Here is a 23,141-nt window from a genome sequence, read left to right as displayed (position 1 = left end):
TACATTGTTCAAATCTTGTCAAGCAGGTCTCCAAACTATTGTCACTGGGCAAGGTGCCAACATTTAGTGTCATCTTGTATCAGAACTCAGGCTTCAGTCTCCTCTCAGAGGTCCCCACACTTCACCCAGGTCTGTGTAAGAGCGGGCTGGTGCATCAAACCATTACACAAAGACGGTTTGCCCTTTCCCACAGATTCAGAACGTCAGCAAAAACGTATGCAGTGGCAAACCTTTACCTTGAAGGAGGTAGTCTATCATTAAGTTACCCTTCTATCTCTGTGGAGAAGATCTACTAAGGATGGGGAAGATAATATTTATAATCCTGAATCAACACCACGCCGATTGCTATCTGCTTCACTTGTAAAGTCCTAAGAGCTTAAAAAGTCTACCTTAATCACCTGGGAGCAGGCAAACTTCAAACAGACTGCCAAGAGACTGTAAACTGTTGCAGAAGGCTGACTTCGCATTACATAATAGCTGAAAGAAATCTTGAGCAAGTACATCCACGAGTTTCCCTTGTGAAATGTCTGTAGACAGCCAAGTATTTTCTTCATCAAGTGGAGCTAGAAGCAGTCCTTGCACAAGGGGCTACAAATCAAAGACAGCTACGTAAAGAGCAATTAACTTAAGTATGTGGAGGAGTCAAACATAAAAGAACACCAGGCCCAGAGGTTCACTGCAAGCACTCAACTTCATTTTTTTTTTTTAGAATTTTTTTTTAAGAAATCCCGTGAGATTACACATACCACCTCTATGGGCCAAACACAACACATGGGACTGGAATAAATTGCTCAAAGCAACAGAAATTACCATAGGCTAAGCAGCACTGATTGCCAAGGAAACAGAGGAAATATTAATTGGGATTTACAGCTGTCCCTCGTGTCCCCCAAGTAAGTTGTTGACCGGGATCTAGAGGTTGCCGTGCTAAAAGCAAGACAGAGCCAGGCAGGTGGGAACAACTGGTCACATTAGACAAGATGTCAGCTTGGTGGGTGCTGGGAGCTTGGGAACAAAACACAATAACTACACAGGGTCGAGTTTTAAACAAATGGTGAAGTCTGACGTTTGGTTTGAAACAAAAAACAGCATTAGGCGGCACATAAAGAAAACAGAGTTACCATCGAAACATCTCCATAGAGTAGCTGGACTGATGAGCAGGCATCTGACTGTCATGGGCACATGATGGACATTGCTAGTCCACCTCTTTAACTTTTCACACAAAACAATTCTGTGATTGTGTATTAAAGATATGAGGGATTAAAGACAAGAGGGGTCCTACAACACTTAATGATCCAGGCGAAAGTAACATCTTAAAAGGATGCTCAAGGTCAAAATATTCATTAGTTCTAAATTGCATTTCTGGGTGTTGTTTCTCATCTTCCATATTGTTTAGGGAGATAAAAGGCATTCATTGTCCAGATGTGATATGCTGACACAAGGAGCCTCCCAGATGTGATATGATGACACCAGGAGCCGCCATCTGGCACAGATGTGGTTTCACCACCACAGCAGTAACATTCTCCAAATGTCTAAATGGGAACTATCACAGAGTCCACAAGGAAAAGGGTAAGTCATGCGCACAGTGGAAAAGCCAGCTTAGCAAGGATCTCAATAAGGCTTATATATGTAAATAAAAAATGGGCAAGTTATTCATGCCCATCTCTGTGAAGCTCTTATAAAACTACATTCCCTGTTTTCTAACGGGATAGTCAATAATGTGTATTTCCTCTCTATTCAAAGAATGAGAGAGATACAAAATGCATACCAAGACGCTTTCTTCACAAACAAGTTTTAGAAAGGAGTAAAAAAATCTTTGAAATATTTGAGGCAAAAGTATCAAATTTGACCTCAAGGTCTATAAACATCTTTCTGATGACAGAGAGTGTATTCATGCATACAGTGTCCCCTTACACCTGTGAAGAGCTGTCCTGAGCACAGGAACTTTATGCTTTTGTCGCCTTCCTCCTCGGAGTAAAAGTTGGTTTTACACTTCAATGTTAAAAATAGTTCTTCAAATTGTTAAAAAAAAAAAAGCCATCCCCATACACCACCAGTTTACATTTCTTGCCTCTTTCATATCCTTAATCACTCTGCACATTTGTTTTTCAGCATCTGTATCCATACCTTGGGATAAATTCTAAACACTAAAAATCTCTCATTCACTCATCACTGGGATCATCTGGCCTGACTTTACCTCTCCTGAAGTATTCAGTGGAAAAACACAAGTCTTAAAAAAAAGAAAAAGACCTTCCTAAGACTTTCAATGGAAGTTTTGAGTTGGGTAAGCCTTTTAAACAGTGCACATTTAATGGGTACATAACTAAGATTATTAAAAGCTTGATAATTAGAACCTTTAATAAAAAATGTCAAAGTAGCAGGGTCGTAATTTCCAGCAACACTGGATACAGGTGGATTCAATGTTCTTTTTTTTATTCTTCCCGTTTAATTTGATTAAGTGAGAAATAACAAGCAAGTGTAAGCCCTTCCTGGAGATCATCATTTAATTTCTTTTCCAAAATTGCTCAGGTAGGATCCAGCAGCTTCAGGCATAAGGTAGGATGTAAGAAATGCAGAATTTTCCACCAATTATCAGGAGATGGTAGCACACAATGGTGCTTCTAACCCTCATAGTCAAAAAAATTTTGTAGTGCAGCTAAAAGTGTCTAGCTGTGACCATAAGTTTGCATAATTGAGAGGATGGGTTATCACCTCAAAAAGCAGAGGCTGTATCAGAACCCTCGAACTAGAGTTAGAGATGGATTAGACAGGAAAGATCGCTTCCTGTCTATCGGGCACCGTTAGCTGACTTACAAACGAGCGCCTATCACACATGGGCAAATGGAGATGACCCTATCTTCTTAGCACATTGATGGCATTCTAAGGAAAGGGTGACACGTTGAGGTGGTGGCTTTCATTAGGAAACTGTTCAGGTTAACAGTTCAGAATGATCAGAAGAGCAAGGCTGAGGATGTGATTCCACAGTGAACCTTCCCTGACCAAACTGAAAGCTCATAAAGGAAAGTCTCAACTTGCAAGTCAAGCTTTCCCAGCCTCCCTGGGCCAACAGGAACCTGCCCTTCCAAGCATCCCCAGTGATCTCAGCAAAGAGGATGGTATCGCTCACAGTGTTCCACTCTGGGATGTATTGAATATTCCTTGAACTTTATAAATCCCAAATGACAATGTTCTGAGACTCAAGAGGCTTAAACAACATCTTAAAATAATTCACTTTAATTGAATTAAAATTTAAAATTAAATAGATGTGATTGACCCTTTGGGAAAATGAAAGATAAAATAAAAACAATAAGAACCAGCATAATGAAAAATAAAATTGAAAATATGAAAACTCAGAGGGAAAAGGGTCATCTTTTGGTAAGAAGAATCCATTCCCATAATAAAAAGTTGTACCTTACACATGTAAAGTAAAAAGCAACTAAACCTACTAACAAAACAACCTGTATTTTGCTTCTAGAGTAAATACTACCTGTTATTAAAAATAATTTCTAGAGATTATAACTTCATAATTGGCCCTTCCTTTCTTCCCTCTAACCCCACCCATGCACCCCCTTGCTGTCATTCAAATTCATAACCCCCTTTCTTTAGTAGTTGTTCATATATATGTATGCATTCTTAAATACATGGATGCAACTTCCTCAGTCTGAATAATTTACTTGTATGGATGCTTTCAGGGCTGACCATTTGGTACCAGGTAATTAATTGGTGAGCTCTTCCCTGGAGAAGACTATTTCTCCCACTGGCAGCTGTCCTTAGGTGCCTGCTTGCTGGGCTCTCTCTTTTCTTTTAAATCTTTTAGGCTTACAATAATCTTTGTATATCGAGTCTTTTTATTTGTGAAGTTAGGGGCCTTCCTTCCCTGTGTTCCTGGAACAATGGTCTTAGGTGGATATCTGGAAATCCACTCTTGTAGGGAGAGCTGAGGAAGTAGGGCTGAGACTTCAGCAGCTGTGCTAGTGGGCGTTCCCATCACTCCCTTCTGCATGTAAAGGAATAGAAGCCAATGAAAGCCCTGCTCCTCAGGCTGCTGAGACTGTGACCTCACTTCCTCAACACCTTTCCCAGGCCAGTCTCCACTTAGCAGCTGAGGTAGGCTCCAGGGAAAGAATTACTCACAGGCATCTATCTGCTCAATGGTTTCTCCTCTCATTTGTTCCAGTCTGTCAACAGGAAGAGATTTAACAAACAAATATGGAGTCTTTACCCTCAAGGAAATTATGACCCAGTAACTGGGAGAATGAGTAAGTATACAGCAACAAAGACTGTAAGACAACAACAGGACTCCCATGGTCCTTTCATAGACACCTTCTGCTTCCCCCTGCTTCCTGTAACCTCCCCAGTGCTCCTGTGTCCTGTGTTCCTGAGGACACCATCATGATTGGGCTGGAGATAGTCAGTCTGTTTGTCTAGTGTCAGATGGAACTGATAAAATGACTGTGAACACTGAGGTAATTTTTGGTTAGTCTGTTTGTTTGTTTAATCTCACATGGGACTTACAAACGATGGTGAGGATGGAAGTCATTTTAAAAGCATGCCTCTGGCCTTTCCTACTGACCTTCAAAGAGATCACTAAAAAATGCACCCAGAATGGCATTCTAATTAACATTCAGGATCATATGCTTAGTATCTCTCTGGGGGAGTCATGAATTTAATTTTTTTCTGAATAAATAAATAGCAATAAAACCGCACAAAAACAAAACAGCTTTCCAATGTTGCCCTGACCTGCTTATTTTAGCCTTTTAATTCCATGTTAAACTAAGTAGTAAACAAACTTTTCTAAAGTTGCTTCCTCTCTCATGACCATCGCTGACGCAGACATCGGCCAGGAGGGAGGCCTCCAAGGATTACGCTGCAAGCATTAGACGCAACTTGGCAGCCACTTGTAAACTCCAAAAAGGGTAAATCAAGTATCAGCAAGCAGTTGCAAAGCTGAATTGCTTCCTCTCTCCCAGTTTCTCACAAGACGATCCGACTCCAGCTTCCCCTCTCCCAACAGCAGCCGGCTCTGAAGGAAGTCTGCTCTCTCTCACTGGCTTCTATTTAGGACCAACTGCTTATATTATTTTCCTCAAGCCTATTAATAACTTAGAAAAAAGAAAAACAGTACACATGGTGAAGCTTAAACAACAGCACAGATATCTTCCTGTTTGGTTTTTTTTTTACCATTTTTTTTGTGCTATGAATTCTGTCTTTACCTCAAGAATATGAATTCAATGGTGAGTTGACAAAGAGCAGTACTATTAAAAACACACACAAGATTCATTTTCCTGAGTTGTACAATTAGTGTTTTTATAATTTCATTGTATTTCTTCCTGATTTGTTTCACTAGGGCTTATATAATAATTGACATATAAAAGTAATTTTAATTATTGTTTTATGGAAGTTAAGTATTAAAAAAGGTGAAACTTGCATTGATTAAGATTCTGTGGACCTTTTTATTTTATTTACTTTTTAATTTTCCGTATTAATTACATGTTTTTAAAATTATTTCTCTTATTTTCCATTCCCTCCAATCCTTCCCATATTCCTCTCCTTGTTCTCTTTCAAATTCATGCCTTCTTTTTTCAGTAATTGTTGCTACAAACATACATGTATGTTTTTGTGGGTCCACAGCACATGATTTTGGTAGAATGAGTTTTAAGTACCATTTAAAAATATTTAGCTGATACCAGATTTTTTTTCCTATTTCTTCGCTGGAACTAGTAACAAAGAGTTTTTTGGGAACTGTAAGTCATTACTGTCTAAATAAATAAATATATCTCAATGTACAATAAGTGCTTAATTTCTAGTAGACCAAAAAACAAACAAAAAAACCTGTCTTCCTATTCATACCTGACAGAAAAGCTCTTAAGCATCTGGGAGAAGTGGTGTAAGATAGGCACTTTGGCCTTTTTAGATCAGTTGACACATTTAACACATATCCTCAGGGCCCAAACTCCCACCAAGAAAACCTGGAAGGACTTCCTGTTTTTTGTTCCTCTCCTTAAATCAATTCTGCTCAGGTATGGAGACCATTCAAGTCTGCACCAGAGGTAGATTCCTCCCTTGGCAACTCTGACTAGCTGAACCATCAGTGAGTGCTTGCAAACCATGCAGATCATAATCCAAGTGAAAATAATCCCTCTGCATCACTGATCCTCCCTGACACACCCCACAACTCCGCCTTTATTAATGTCTGAATTTTAATTATGGATTCTACCAGATGAAGACGTCTCATCTTTCAATATAGCTTAAGCATTCTCATCTTTATCAAAATTCTCCTGACCCCACTCCTCATCTAGGGTAAAGGGGTATTTTCACTGGAGCCTCATGAGTGTCTATGGGCTGCGATGATGGCAACAACCCAAGTCAAATCTCTGGCAGTTGGCTAGTCCGAGTGGCCGCGATCAGTCTCTACAGCACTGGCCTCTACAGATCTGTGGAGATGCTATGCTGTTGGTGCCTATACACCTGAACTTATGTAATAGCTAATGCTATTGTTGCCATTCTAAAATAAACACTTATTGATCACTTCCCTAGGCAAATTCAAAGTAGCAAAGAAACTCAGCACTTCCCATTTTCATGTACTTCCAAGGGATAAAATTTTACTTCTTCAATGCAAATATTTACATTTTTAAGTATTTTCAGGTGGGTGGTAGAAACGTAAGATTGTCCTATATCATTAACCCAGCCATAATAAAGAATGGTTTCAGCTATTCATGGGCTAGAAGACTTTAGAAAGTGACATTAGACACACTAAATCAAGGAATTCACAAGTATAAATAAGACAGCAACATTACAGGGTTGCTCATGGCGTCTAGACATGCTATATACATTGGGATGTTTAATCTCAGCCCCAACTCTAATGCACCTCTGATTCCTTACTTCCTTACATTAGTGGCTATACTAATCACTTTGGCATGACATACATTTTCTAGATATTTTTCAGAATCATCTATTACACATAGGTAATGAATATCCATCATGAATTTCTGTTCTAAACACAATTTTTATTGCTATGGAAGAAAACGTCTTCCATATGTTGCCAAGGTCATTCTCTCACCTCAAACCTGGGCATCAATAAGAGATTGTTGAAGATGCTGCGGGAACAAAGTTTCCATGCACTGTCTATGCCACTGAGATTCAGAAATACTAACATGTGCTACCTAGTTTGTCTGCAGCAGCCTCCACCTGATCCCAAGAAGCTGGTCTCGGCCAGCTATGCTCCCTCCAGCTCACCCTTCCCCACTCTGCTGCAGGCCTGGGCCTTTGCTGGCTGGGCTTCTGAATGGGGCAGAGACCTACTGTGAGAACAGCAGTGATGTCCTGGAGGTTTCCACTCAGAATTCAGAATGTGTTTCAACAAGGAAAGAAGTTACAAAGCACAATTAAGATTCACAATAGGCCGGGTGTTGGTGGTGCATGTCTTTAATCCCAGCACTCAGGAGGCAGAGGCAGGTGGATCTCTGTGAGTTCCAGGACAGCCTCCAAAACAATACAGAAAAACCTTGTCTCAAAAAACAAAACAAATAAGCAAAAAAAAAAAAAAAAGATTCACAATAGTCAGATTGTGAGATACATGGGCCTTGCTTGGCATGTTAACTTTGTTTTATAACTTTTTTCTGAAAAAACTAACTTTGGATTAAATGCATTTAATTCAAAATGTGCAATACAGCTTGTTCATTAAATACAGATCACAGCACTGCATTTAAGTGTAAGAATAATTTCGTTTTTAATGTTTTATTTACGTCCCATACTTTGTTCACACCCACAGGAGGACTTGGTCTGCCCGTTATGAGTAGAGATGACAAAGACAAGTGGATGAGGATGGGAGTAGATGGGGGAGGGGAGGAAGGACGGAGGGGAAACTGTGGTTGGTATGTAAGATAAATGAAAAAGATGAATTAATGAAAATTAAAGAAAAAAGAGCTGTTTATTAATTTGCCCTTTTAAGGAATGGAGAGTAGAGGAAGTACGGGTGTTCTTGAGAAAATGGTGACAGGAGAGTTTAGATTGCTGAGGAAAATTATGCAACATGCGTTAACCTCACTGTTCTCCTGAGTTCTTTCACCAGCCAACGTGAAAGTTTATTATGTGCCTGTCTGAACGTGCTTTTGTGGGCATTAGAAACATGGCGGCAAAAGGGGCAAACACCTTTTGATCTAGTGGAGTTGATATTGTGGGGATGGAAAGTGGGGAGGAAGAAGGGATACAGAATTCAATTCAGGAACAGAAAAAAGACTAGACTTTCATATATGATATGACAAAAGTTACCAGCCGTGTGGCCTTGTGGGTCGAGGACAACTCAGAAGTTGGGACTCGGTCCTTTCTGGGACCTGGGGCAAGATGGAACTGGGTGAAAGTGTGACCCCAGAAAGGGCAACAGGTGACCCTGGTGGGAATGGAGGCCAGGGATTCTTCTGTCATTACAGTAGGAGCGGATAGGGGAGCTCTGAAGGGACAATGATTGCAGTGGGTTTCGTCTCTAAAGAGATCCCGCCTGAAGCCGGGAAGGGGAAGGTCTACAAAGATGGAACAGAGGAGAGCTAAGGTGAATTAATCAGGAATGTGCTTGCACATGCATATAAGGACCCCAGCGTGGATCGCCAGGAATCACCTTAAAGCTCTGAGTTTGATCCTCTTGCTGGCAGGCAGAGACAGGAGGATTCCTGCAGCTCTCTAGTCTAGCTGAATTGGTGTGCTCTGGGTTCAGTGAGACACCCTGCTTCAAAAAGGTGGAGAGTGATAATAGACTCTCCATAGGCTTACACACACACACACACACACACACACACACGTACGCACGCATGCATGCATGCACACACGCACGCACACAGGCACTCATGCATGCACGCACATACAGGCACGAACGCACACGGGAACACACACTCACAGAATGTAGGAGGAAGGGCAGAAGGAGAGAGACCAGAAGGAAAACACATGGAACAGTTGAGAGGCTATTCTAAAAGTAGATGAGTCGGCTGACTCTCAAACAGTGAAGACTGGGAGAAACAGACATGACTGGACTACACTCTGTAAGAACAAAGAAAGTTCAATTAGTTCTCAACTATGTTTAAACTCTTTAAATATGTGCTTTTAAAAAGAACTTCATACTCCAAAAACATTTCACCATAGGCAACAATTGAGAAAGCCATCCTCAAATGTTTACTTCCACTCAACTTTGACTAGAAGGGCCTGAGAACAAATAGAAGATTAGGACAGCTATGACATTTCTTCCTTCTCAAACTACAACCCCTAAAATCATTTGCATACGCTCTCATCTGCTGATGAAGCTTGGCCCAAACCACTCCTGCTTGTTGACATGTAACCTGCAAATCTTTTTCCGTTTGGCAGCCACATCCACCCTCAGAACCAAAACATGGTGCTTGCAACCGAGAGCTTCCCTGCTGGCAGAACACAAAGTATATGTTCCTGGGAGACTGACAAGCGTGGGCTCAGCCAGAGTGGCGGGCCTATAGGAAAGGCTGTTTTATTTTTACAACTTGCTAGTTTGGGTTTTACCTTTCGGCATAGTATGTGATATATAGAGGAGCAGTCTCTTCCCTCAGGAGCTTAAAAGTCCCACTAGGTAACAGCCACGTAAACACAGGACTCTCCCTTGTAGAGCAAAGACTACTCCTCCTAGTCAGGCTAGCTCAGTTTCCTGGGCTTGTAAAATGGAATTCTAGAGTCCAGGACTGTAAGGGTTACTGGTTGAGAAGAGTCACAAAAGGGAACCGGATCATATCAATTAAAAGAAAACGCTGGTTACAGGCATAGTGCAGCAAGTGACTGATTATAAAACCTGTAATTGTTCCATAGAAAGGGACAGAAAAAAACCTTCCCTCAGGGTTTTGTCTCACAGAGTACTACAAAGATCACACGAATTACACACTTTGGGTTTTTCATAGTTTTGCACAACACTGAATGTTTATGTCTCTGGGTTGTAAAAATACATGTTTACTTCAACTTTCAAATATGTATATATGTGCATAAAGCCCATTCTACATAACAGTATACACACATACATGTTCTAATAGAGAGGACTATTACATATATCTTACCAATTTTAAAAGTTCAAACAGTTCAACAAAAGCAATTAGGACACAAACACATGCAAGGTACTCTGACTAGGTGGAAAAAAATACAAAATTGAAAAGGAACAAAATTGCTAGCAACGTCTAAGGGTATACAATAGAGATCGACAAGAAAGCCTTGTGGCCAGTACAACAAGACATACCGAAGTATTAGGGAGGAAAAGAGGGGACAAGGCTACAAAGCTGTTACCGTTGTTGCATCTGATTAAAGAAAACATCAAGGGTAGAGAAACAGGCTAGCTCCTCAAAAGGACACACAGTGCCTTCGGGTGTACCCCAAAGGGAAACGCAGGTGGGTGGGTCAGCAATAAATCCCCTCGGCTCAGCTTCCATCCAGACATCCTGAGGTCTCATCTCCTGGCTACTGAACAAGAGTCACGATCTATCTCCCTCACAGCTCTGCAAAACAGGCTTACCCACTGTTCTGCCAATGATGGCTTTCCAGTTTAGGGATGTTACTCATGTGTCCTTGTAATCCCCAAACCCAGACACTTGCATATTTGTTATTTAAAGTCCTTTAAAGCTATCATTAAAAGTTCACAAAACATTTGTTTCTAGTCTCGTTAGAGACATCAAAAGAAGGCTTTTAAAAGTCAAGGATAGTTTATGTTTCTGAGGCTGTAATAGAAGATTCCAAACTGGTATTTTCTGGTAAAGTCTGGATTTGCCTCATGAACTTTCCTAGTAACAAAAGCCACGTTTCAAACATGATAATGTCACTGCAGCCTCACTTGGAGTATTACTCACTCTTTCTGTTGCTTTGCTGCTTCAGCGCTTGGGAAAGTTTGAGTTTCCCAGTAGTGTGACCACGGTACTATTTTTATAACTTCAGTGTCCACTTGTTTTCAATTTAGTGAGAGCAGTCTCTTTGAGTTAAATTTTCAAAGCTTGTTGAGACAAGGGAACTGGATTTTATTATTGAAGCATTCTGAGAAAGACAGACTTGACGTAAAGAAGGAAAATGTATACCCAAGATAAACACAAAGATAAACTCAATGTGCGTGCATCATAACCCTCTGAAACACACAATGTTTTCATTACAAAAGCTGAACAGAATATTAACCAATAATATTAACCAAAATGTCAGAGTATTATAAAAATGTGTTCTTGTTTTTTGTCTTTTTGAGTCAGGGTCTCATTATGTAGCCAAGGCTACCTCCAACTAGAGATCCTCCTGCCTCTGCCTCATGAGTAATAAAATCACAGAGAGACACCCCAGCATCCACCACAGTCACAGAAATTTGGACTTGAGAACTGGGAGAACTCCTACAGTTTTAATTTCCCCCTAGCTACAGCGACATTAGGCTTAGCACATAAGTAGGGAGTGATTTGCTAGAACATTTTTGTTAAGAAATTCAAGCGATAAAATCATTTGAGTAAAACACTGGAGTGAAGAAAACATTAATTTCCATAACTCCTTCACAGAATTTCTACAGGTCACTTCTTGTCTAGAAACTATCATTGAGGTAGTGTGGAGCTGGCCCCTGGTGACAGATGAGCATCTTGGATCAAAGCTTCTAGAGGAAGAGGAAGGGGAGGAGGGGGAAGAGGAGGAAAGAGAGGAGGAGGGAGGAGAAGGAGGGAGAGGAGAAGGGGGAGGAGGAGGAAGAGGAGGAAGAGGAGGAGAGGTTGCTGCTGACCCTCTTCTCTCCTCGCCCACAGTCAGGTTTCTCCTGTGTTGGCTGTGATGGCCTCTTCAATCTTCTTTACCTCCTAACATGCTTTTCACAGGTTTCCAGGGACGTGGTTCTTGTTGACCTTGAGAAATGATCTCTCACAATAGAGCAATCCTTTCATTTCTTGATTTCAAAATATTCTTTATGTTCTAATTATTATCTATAAATGACCTTACCTACTCCATACAACATGGCATCTACATTCTGGGTTTTCTAGCTGCAAAGACTTTGATTGAAATCCCCTTTATTTAATATTCTCAGCATGGTATAGGCAGGACATGAAACCTTCCCAAGGCCACTTTCAAATATATGATGTAGGGATGATTAGCACCTCCTGAGCCCAGGAGGGCAGTGCTAACTAAAGGCATTCTACAGCTCAAAGACTCCTCATAGGATCTACTTTACTGCACCAACACACTAATACAGGAAGTATCTTATTTATCAACTTGAATGTACAATGGAAACACTGAAAACCCCAAACTCTAAACTGTTAATAAACCTTTCAGTCTTCCCTACTGAAGTCAAAGGAAAACCCAGTGATAATGTTTTTTGGCAAATAGTTGCATATAGCTAGGTTAAGAGATAATTAGCATAACAAATCCAAACTTAAATATGTATTCCTATTTAGTCTTGTCTACTAACCCAACCCTATATGAAGAAAAATACAGTTAAATATCTCTGAAAATTTTTGTGCAAAAAGGCAGGGCCCAGGCCAGCTGTTCAAAATGGGGAAAGAATCAGAGAAAGAAACTAGTTTCAGCTTGCTACTACTGTTCGGCTGCATTCATCAGGGTCTTATGTTATGGCCCGGCCTAATAATAATGGCTGGAATTAACCTTTCAGGAATCCTCCTGCCTCAGCTCTTGGAATGTTGAGATTACATGTGTGAGCCACCATACTTAGTTCAGTAGTTTATTTTATAACAAATAACTAGCAGGTTCCTCCAAGTGTGAAATCTTATGAGAAAGGTCCAAGTCAAAACTTCATTCTGTCCTATGTGAGTTTGCTTAGAGAATTATCCATTTTAGACTTGGACAGAAAAAAGAGAAATGAAACTAAAAGGGAACAGAAAAGAAAACTAAAAAGAAAACAGCCAAAAGACAGAGAATAGAAGCACGGCCACAAGAGGCTGGGGTGTAGAAAAGGAAAACTAAGAGAGACTGCAAAACAGGTACCAAGATTCAGGAAAAATGGGAGGGATCCGCTCGCTCTAGTGATGCATAGAGTCACAGTGTAATAACAGTCTGAGACACTTTGCACACATGTCAGACTAATAAAGGCAAGTTGGCAGAGCCCAACACATAGAAATGCTATGCAGAGGAGACTCTCACTCACCTCCTAATTATTACAAATTATATACATGCACTGACTCACACTGCACCCACAGATATGAACAAAAATTATATATCAATAATAAGACAAAAAGGTAAAGCAAGTGGCCGGACGGGTGACTCCATGGAAGCAAGACTAGAGTCCCCACTCCAGACCCATGTAAACACGCTCTGGTCTTGAGGGTCGCCTATAATTGCAGCCATGCAAGCAAGACTAGAGTCCCCACTCCAGACCCATGTAAACACGCTCTGGTCTTGAGGGTCGCCTATAATTGCAGCCATGCAAGCAAGACTAGAGTCCCCACTCCAGACCCATGTAAACACGCTCTGGTCTTGAGGGTCGCCTATAATTGCAGCCATGGAAGGAGGAGACAGGGATATCCAGAGGATGTGAGCTGGGTAACAAGACAAACCCTGTTAATGAGCACTGGGTTTGACCAAGAGACCTGCTCACCGAATAATGTGAAACCAGAAATAATGTGAAATCAAGAAAGATTGCTGGTCCTCCTCGTGTACACACAAACGCCCACATGAGAGCACACATGTACACACAAGCATGCCATAAGTGCACATGCACACACAAACACCCTCATGAGAACACACATGTACACACAAGCATGCCATAAATGCATGCACAGGAAAAACAAGGTAACATAAGAGACCTTCCCCGAGAGATGAAGGAATGGTAAATGGCTGCAAGTAGTTTTAAAGACATTTTACTTGTTTTTCAATAAAATTAAAAGCTAATGTGCTTTCTTAAGATAATTTTCTAGTGCAGAGAAGATGTTACTATCTTAGATTCAGTAATAATGACGATGACAGAAGCGGCAGAGACAAGCAGAGGCACTGGTAGGCTACTCCTGGCTGGCCCTGCCTGTGACCCACAGGATGAGGCAGCCCTCTGACCACTGGCTCAGCATCTGACCTTGAGCAGGCTGCTTTTTCTACAGTTTAGGAAATGCTTGATTCATTTATGTCTGCACAACGTGCGGGTCACAATGTTCCCTGAATGACAACCTTTGGCACAGCTCAAGTTCCCAGTATTCAAAGCAAGTTCTAGTTTTGATCCTAGCATGCAAACTCTTAAAACATTTTTTCTTTTTAGGAGCAAAAGCAAAGACAACAAAAGTCATATTAATAAGTGAGTAACCAACAGTTCTAGCTAAGGGAATACCAACTTTACTTTTAACCCTTCATCTCACTCTGCTTCAATTGATCTAACATACATAGACAGAAAGACAGATAACAGACAGCCATGAGCATGATGATAGAAATACACACACACACACACACACACATTCATACACATACATACATACATAGTTGGATGATTGGTAGGCAGACAAATAAACAGAGTTACTAGTTAGACATAGCATTTGGGGCCCTAATTGCATGATGCCTTTCTTGTGGTAACAGTTTCAGCACAACAGGTCAAGTTGCTTGGAAGAATCAGGCCCTGTCCTACCAGACGGAACCAGTGTTCTGGGATCAAGTGGCTTTGGCTACAGAGATGCAGTCAGTGTCCCCCAAGAGTCTCAAGGCTCTTAGATACTCAAGGTTAAAATGACATAAGGCAAGACATAAGCAAAGTCTGTTAGCAGTAGTACAATCTCAATCAGAATCCTTCCTGGGAAACAGGCATTGTACAATCGCATTCCTAAGGGTTGCAGAGTAAGAAGCAGCTCAGCATTTGCTGCATTCTAAATAAAAGTCCTCAGAATTAACACAAATCCTCTTCTGCCTTCATGAGGAGAAGAAAGACAAAGCTAAAATCCATGCACACATCCAATGGCTGACAAAAAATAAACCAAATGAAAAACCACTGCCGTGTCCATCTTCTGAACTAGTCCCATAGGAGTCAGTCCAGAGGTCCAACGGTACTTGGAACCATATTCCCTCACATAAAGGTTCTCTAGACAGATTTGTTTTTCCACTTCAGAAGATGAGGTGAGAAGCCAATAGGCAAAAAGAAACAGAGAAATCAAATGTTTCCCTGTTGGCAGGCTTTATTAATCTGAGTAAACACAGTGCTATCTTTCTGTTCTTTTTTTAGATTTGGGGAGTTGCGTTTCCCAATACAACCCTGGACCTGAGATTCCTGCACAGCAAAGGTGCCCTTTGTCCTGCTGCTCACCAGCTTGCTCAGGGCACGCAGGGCAATGTGATTCTAAGATAAAAGTTCCAAAGATAGAACGAGATGTTTTTTCCCAGGAATATCTGCCAATGCCATGAACGTCTGCTGGCCAAGTCTCACATCACACTGGACGTGCGCGTCCCCGCGCCTCATGCCTTTTAATCATCCTCTTGTAGATAAGTGAGAAAAACACCACTTGACACTGAAGGAAACGACATCCTTTCTGATATCCCGAGAAACACAAATTTCTATATTAATAGTAGGCACATTACCATGTAATGATGGAGACATAAGTAACTGATGGGTGTGTTGCCAAGGGCAGGTAGATGGGAGCTTTCTGACACTTACACATGCATTCTCTCCAATTTTGAATACAAGGGACAAAAAGACAAAGCCAGGAACGCAAAAATGTGTATTTGCTATGCTGCAAACACACTGGAGCTCAGCGAAAGAAAGCCTTCAAAGTATCCTTTAGTTTTTACCTATTCCCAGCGCTGACTTGTTTCAGGAGAAAAAAAATCTTCTGCTGCCACCTGCTGGCATATTATGGTCAATGATACTCCAAGGTATTAGAAAGACACTCTGCCTAAAGCATTTGACTTTCTTATTTTTTTTTCAAAAAATATACATTGACTTTTTTCCTGTCTCCTCCTCCCTACTTCCTTACCTTTCAAACATCAATACAAGAACAATCTACTGATTCTTGTGTGTCTTCCTCCAGTTCTGGATATAATAAATACATAGTGAATTGGTAACACAATATTCTATATGTTTCTAAAAACAGAGAATGACCAAACTTAAGCACATTTTTTTCAGACAGCCTGATTCACAAACAGATTGCTCTATACTACTCCAAAATGAAGTCAAGGGGGATGAGGCATGGTTCAGATGGTTGTGTTTTTTCTAGAATGCAGTTTCCATAAACCAGCATGGAAACAAAAGTCTTTGATCTCTAGCATGCTACAGGAAGAGCAGAGGTTCAGGATCATCCTCAGCCATCCAGCAAGTTCAGGGCAGGTATGCTAAAGGAGATCCATCCCCCCCTTTCTCTCTTCTCTCTCCTCTCTCTGTCTCTCTGTCTCTGTCTCTCTCTCTCTCTTTCTCCTCTCTCCACTCTCTCTCTCCCTCCCTCCCTTCTTCCCTCCCCCCCCCCCTCTCTCTCACACACACATACCACAACCAACTAAGTCCTGAAGAGGAAAGGTCTTGGCATGCCTGTCTACCCCGTATTCACAACTACAACTGTTATGGGTAACTGGAGACATTTCACGCCATAGCCATGGACAATTGCTTTGCTTTTTGGTTTCTCTCCAGTTAACTTATGCTCTAATGATGCCTACTCCACAAGGATGGAGGATCGATGAGAGAACTATGGCTGGAATTGCAACGACCGCAGTAGTGCAATTCTACACCTTGTACTACAAACCCTTCAAAATTTGGAATGTGTAGAAGGCAGTCTCTCTCTAGACATCTCCATTTCTCTCTTTGGAGAGTCTTAAAAGTTGGAGAAGTCCTAGATTTGGAGCTGGAAAGATAGGTCAGCAGTTAAGAGCACTCGTTGCCCCTGCAGAGAACCAAGTTCTGTCCACAGCACTCATGCTGGCTGACTCACCGCAGCCCACAAATTCAGCTCCACAGCATGCATAACTTCTTCTCTGTGCTGGACCCTTTGTTCACATCACATCTCCCCCACATTCGCACAAATAATTAAGAATAAGAGAAATGCTTTAAAAAATTGAAAATAGATTCTTCTTTTACATGACATATCCAGACCACAGTTCCCCCTCCCTCTACTCCTCCCTGATACCTCCTATTGCCCTCAGATTCAACCCCCTCCCCCTCCCTTCAGAAAAAGAAGGACTCTAAGAGACAGCAACCAAACAAGATACAATAAGATGAGCTGAAAACCCTCATAATGAGGCTGAAAAAGAGTCCCAGGAGGAAAAGAGTCCCAAGAGCAGGCAAAACCACTCAGCGCACAGCCACATATATGCAGAGGGCTTGGTTCAGATCTTTAGTGAGCTAAAATTAAAATAAATCTATAAAAAGTTCTTGCCTAGCTAAGTGAGAAAAAACATTCACTTTAAGTTTGATAGTATGTTTAAAATCCAAGTAGTCACTCAAATTGCTGAAAAGACAATAGTTCTCTGAAAACTATACCAATATATACTGTATGACTGCTGATGTGAAATAACTAAAACATTATCCTGGGTAAAAAATAAACTATTGAAACATATTTTTTAGTTGTTTTATGCCACAAGTCATTCCATACATAATTTTCATGCTTTATTGTTTTGTATATTCTAAAAAATATTTTGGAAACGTATGCATTTGACTGATCCTTTCCTTCCAAATCAGTGTACAGCCCAGTGTGAATCGGCAGACACTAATGTAAAGCCCAGTGTAAACAGTAGGCAATAGTGTGAAGCCCAGAGTAAACAGTAGGCAACAGTGTGAATCCCAGAGTAAACAGTAGGAAATAGTGTGAAGCCCAGTGTGAATCGGTAGACACTAATGTAAAGCCCAGTGTAAACAGTAGACACTAATGTAAAGCCCAGTGTAAACAGTAGACACTAATGTAAAGCCCAGTGTAAACAGTAGACACTAATGTAAAGCCCAGTGTAAACAGTAGACACTAATGTAAAGCCCAGTGTAAACAGTAGACACTAATGTAAAGCCCAGTGTAAACAGTAGGCAATAGTGTGAAGCCCAATGTAAGCAGTAGGCAATAGTGTGAAGCCCAGTGTGAAGCAGTAAACAATAGTGTGAAGCCCAGTGTGAAGCAGTAAACAATAGTGTGAAGCCCAGTGTGAAGCAGTAAACAATAGTGTAAAGCCCAATGTAAACAGTAGGCAATAGTGTGAAGCCCAATGAAGCAGTAGGCAATAGTGTGAAGCCCAATGAAGCAGTAGGCAATGTTCTACAACAGAGATTCTGGTCTCTCTTTCTCATCCCCAGACAGGAGCAAATCTGTCTGCCAGCATGCTGGAGAAATGTGTATAACAATATGGTGCTATAATTAAATCTTATATAAATGCTGCTGCCGAAAAAACACCAAAATGGGGAGAATACAGGCAAGCAAACTCTAAAATTACATTAGGCAGGTTCTCTACTGTGTTAGATACAGGAAGCGAAGACAAGATCAGACAGCTATGAATGGACGCTAGGTAATGCAAACAGCCTTGTCAATTCAATGCACCCCTCTTCGTTTGGAAACAGCTGCTACTCTCTATAACTTATAGGTATTTAAGAACATATCCCATGGTCCCATTCCCACTAAGGGGAGAGGTGAGTGTGGACCCTGTCTCAGGCCCAACTTCCACCTTCTTTGGGATCTCCTGGCCTGGGGACTGCAGATAGGTCAACTTTCCCCAGGCAAATCAAACCATCCAAGTTGGCTGACCTTGTGGGAACACCAGACCTTGAGTAGAGAGCCACTTTCCCTTCTGCCTGGGAGTAGGCAACTGTAGACAATGTTTAGTAAAAACATGTTTACTAAAAACGATACAATAAGTTCCTGAAAAAGGCCTTCCCACAGAAACTGCCCTGACCTCGACCTTGTTTAAGACTAACCGCACCTTTAAAAACCCACACACATCTACCTCTGGTGTCAGAGCAGAACCAGCCAGGGTAGAGGAGAGAGCAGAAGCTTCTCTGGTGGGAGCTTTTCTTAGGAGGTTTTCTTGAACCTTTTTGGAGTGTGTTTAAAGTTTCTTTTACATCGTTAAATAAGTCTCTGTGTTGTCAATCCCCGACACCCTCCACACGTTCTCGGACACAGGCCGAGAAGCAGACGTGACAATTGGAGGTCCTACTGAGATCGTGAAAGCGAGGTAAGTGGACGGGGTCATCCCTTTTGCCAGCCAGGGACAGATGGAGGAAAATAGGAAAAGAAACAATGGGAAATAGTCCCTGGAAGTTTAAATTACAGTATCACATAAAAAACTTGCTTGAAGAACAGGGGACTACAACCATGGCAGGCTTTTTAAAATGATTTGAACGAGGGAGCCCAAGGTTCATCACTGGGGAAGGCTTAAATGTCCCAGATTGGGAGGGTGTTTGCTATGATATTCAGAGAGCCGGGTGTTGGTGGCATACGCCTTTAATCCCAACACTCGGGAGACAGAGATAGAAAGGAATGAGGCCATCCTGGTCTATAGAGCAAGTTCCAGGACAGCCTCCAAAAGGATAGAGAGAAACCCAGTCTCAAAAAAAAAAAAAAAAAGAAATGAAAAAAAAGGGTAAAATAAGAAATAAAATAAAAAATCTCCAGTCTTTCGCCTGATCCACTGAGGTCAGGAAAGTAAAGGGGAACTGAGAGATCTAAAAGGCTGGCCAGTAAGGCTATGCGGATGTGTTAAAAAGAGGTACCAAGCTAGGGGTACCGGATTAAATCTCCAGGCCTTCGCCTGACACCAAGGTCAGGAAAGTAAGGGGAACCTGAGAGATCACCCTCAGTTGGAGGATGGATTAAATGCAATATGACATCGCAGTCTATGCCCAAGTGGCAACAGCGGCCCAAGGGGATTGGCAAGCATTGCCTTCCAAGGAAGGAGGGGATCATCTGTCCAAAGTCCTTCAAGGACCTTCCAAAACTTTTCAACACTTCGTAGACCGTCTCAGTCAGGTAGCAGAAAGAATATTTGGGGCCATTGGGCCTGAGATGCCAGTCATAAAACAGATGGCATTTGAAAATGCAAATAAATATTATAAGGAAGCCCTTCGCCTCTATCGCAATAAAAGTCTAAATGACTATATCCGGATCTGTAGGGACATTGATGGGAACTTCATCCAGGGCCAAGTGTTAGCTGCTGCTATTCGGCCCCAAGTGGGGAAAGAAAGACCTACCCTGGGAGGGAGAAAAACATGTTTCAGCTGTGGTAGAGAGGGACACTTCCGTAGAGAACGCCCTCAAAATAGTACTACGGGTCTCAAGAGACCTGGTTTATGCCCCCGTTGTCGAAGGGGATATCATTGGGCCAATAACTGCTACTCTAAAACTGACTGGGAGGGAAATTTCCTTCCTGCTAATAATAATCAGGGAAATGGGAGGAGGGCCCCGCCCCAGGGCCCCAAAACCAATGTGTACGGGGCAATGACCCCTGCTCTGGGCAGTGGCAGGACTCATTTTCTCCCCTAGAGCAACCCCTTCATATCTCAGACCTCCTTAGAGCCACCTCAGGGAGTGCAGGATTGGACCTCGCTCCCTCTGCCCGGGCAATCCTAACACCGGAAATGGGGATCCAGGCCCTCCCTACTGCAGTGCATGGGCCATTGCCCCCAGGCATGGTCGGACTACTCTTGGGACGGTCCAGTACTATTCTTCGAGGCATCCAGGTACACCCTGGTGTTACAGACCAGGATAGTGAGGGGGAGATTAAAATAATGACATCAGTGGGCAGTGGGGTTGTTGCCATCCCTGCAGGAGAATGGATTGCTCAGATACTCCTCCTCCCTACAGCTCCTTGTGAGGCTAGAAAAATTAAAGAGAAAAGGGGCAACCAAGGAGGGTAGACAAAGCCTTCTACTATTATGGTCCAGCTTCAACAGTTCAAAAAAAAATTTTTTTAAAAAAATAAAAAAGGGAAAATAATGTCCCCAGTCCCCACATGACTCATCAAAAAATACACTCCTCATTTAAAAATTTTATAATGTGAATGCCAGTGAGCTTCAGACAGATTCTGGCATGATGGAACTTGAGCAACCATTGCTCAGGTCAAATGGAGACATCCATGCACTAGACAGTGGAGAAGACCCTAATTTGGGGTCGAGGGCATGTTTGTGTTTTCTTGTAGGAAAAGAATAAAAGCTTCGGCATGGAGCAGAGAAAAACTGGACCTGAGACCATGGGAGCCTACCTAAGCCAGTTTGAGTGAGATCTCCTAAATCAGTGTTCCTGACCCTTGCTGTCATCGAATCTAGAGCCCAAGAAAGAAAGAAAACAGTCGGTTCGAGATTTCCAGTTTCTCAACAGATCTGCTGCATCAACCTTCCGGACCCATGAGTTTTCATCGTGAAGCCAATAGAGAAAAAAGGACCCATTTAAAACATTTGGACATTGGTATGGACTGTGATGAGGGGCAAAAGCCTCTTTTCAGTAATTGAACAGGACATGGTCACTTGAAATATCAGACTTAATGGTTCCTGTTTCTGAAATCACGACTAGGCCAGTGTATTTTTCTAGAGAGATGCAACTTGTCCTAATGCGACAAAAAGGAGACTTTGACTCAAGTCCCATAATCAGCTGACGTTAAATCAACAAACTACATCACCACAGGAACAAATTGGTGCTCTGTGGATAGTGCAACAAGCCTATTGTTCATATTTTTCATAATGCTACATGTGTAACATCAATGATTGTACCTAATGTATCTGTGCAAGTACACTTTCTAAATGCTTTCCTGAGCAGATCTTGAAACGATTGTAAATGTAAATCCCATGCGGGTTACCCTTGTAACAGAATGTAAATCACGTACATGTTACCCTTGTAACAGATGAAGGCTGGTAAAATGTTATGGCCCAGATCTGGTGATGGGTTCGGTGATGGAGAGGCGCTATGTCAATGGGGGTCCTGGAAATGGTGGCAGAGACAGTAGGCATTCTGGCTTTATGCCGAGCTCAAACGTGCCTTGTTCCAGAGGCAAGAGATCCGTAACCAAGTATTGCTTAGCTTAGCCCATGGCAATCCCGATAGCCATAAATGTTGGTTACAGATGATTTAAGGTTGGGGTGTCTCCGACGACGGGCAACCTGTGGGGAAGACCCCTCCCACCTAAGACAGGGGTTCAAGGTCCCCCAAAGACGGGAAAGGGAGGGTGACCCTACTTGACCTAAGCCAGGAGTGCCTCATTTGAAAATAAAAAGGGGTGAATTGTGGGAACACCAGACCTTGAGCAGAGACCCACTTCCCCTTCTGCCTGGGAGTAGGCGGCTGTAGACAATGTTTAGTAAAAACATGTTTACTAAAAACGATACAATAAGTTCCTGAAAAAGGCCTTCCCACGGAAACCGCCCTGACCTCGACCTTGTCTAAAGACTAACCGCACCTTCAAAAACCCACACACATCCACCTCTGGTGTCAGAGCAGAACCAGCCAGGGTAGAGGAGAGAGCAGAAGCTTCTCTGGTGGGAGCTTTTCTTAGGAGGTTTTCTTGAACCTTTTTGGAGCCTATTTAAAGTTTTCTTTATATCGTTAAACAAGTCTCTGTGTTGTCAATCCCCGACACCCTCCACACGTTCTCGGACACAGGCCGAGAAGCAGGCGTGACAGACCTCACAGTGCAAGTCCCGCCTCCGCCCACCTGCCTCCACCCATCGTAAGATCCATAAGAGTATTGGACCTGCTTGTACCCACCAAAAGAGAGCCTTTGACCCACACCCACCAGGAGAGGAAGAGACACCAACTGCACCCACTGGAAGAAAGGAAGGTAAGACGACAATACAAGAACACATTCAACAACAGAAAAGCCAATATGACACCACCAGAGTCTAGGGACTCTACACCAGCAAGACATGAACATTCCAACACAGGTGAAGCAGAAGGGAACGACCTTAAAAACAACTTCATAAAGATGATAGAGACCCTAAAATAGGAAATGAGAAAGTCCTTTAATGAAATAGGGAAAAAAATAAAAATAAGAAATGGAGGAAAACACAAACCAAAAATTGCAAGAAACAATTCAAACAGTGCAAAGCTTGAAAGTTGAAATAGAGGCAAGAAATAAACACAGTCTGAGGGAATGCTGGGATTAGAAAAGGTGGGAAAATGATCAGGAACTACACATGCAAGCATCACCAACAGAATACAAGAGATGGAAAAGATAATATCAGGCATTGAAGGTATACTAGAAGAAATAGATTCACCAACTAAAGAAAATCTTAAGTTCAATAAATTCTTAACACAAAATAT

General features: G+C 41.9%; 1 protein-coding gene and 1 long non-coding RNA gene across 2 annotated transcripts in view; one reads left to right on the top strand and one right to left on the bottom strand.

The window, feature by feature from the left end:
• Adgrv1 (adhesion G protein-coupled receptor V1) overlaps nt 1-23,141 on the bottom strand; it is a 518,174-nt gene that overhangs the window by 250,746 nt on the left and 244,287 nt on the right. The gene's annotated exons all lie outside the window — the stretch shown is intronic.
• On the top strand, nt 720-5,103 carry LOC121133132. The gene is made up of 4 exons (XR_005869877.1): nt 720-890; nt 1,394-1,566; nt 2,110-2,281; nt 4,175-5,103. It is a non-coding gene; the product is annotated as an uncharacterized LOC121133132 (long non-coding RNA).

Source organism: Mesocricetus auratus, unplaced genomic scaffold (assembly GCF_017639785.1).
Source record: "Mesocricetus auratus isolate SY011 unplaced genomic scaffold, BCM_Maur_2.0 Super-Scaffold_100020, whole genome shotgun sequence".
In the NCBI taxonomy this organism is placed as follows: domain Eukaryota; kingdom Metazoa; phylum Chordata; class Mammalia; order Rodentia; family Cricetidae; genus Mesocricetus; species Mesocricetus auratus.
Note: the sequence above shows the minus strand (reverse complement) of the source record. Positions and strands in the feature narration are given on the sequence as shown.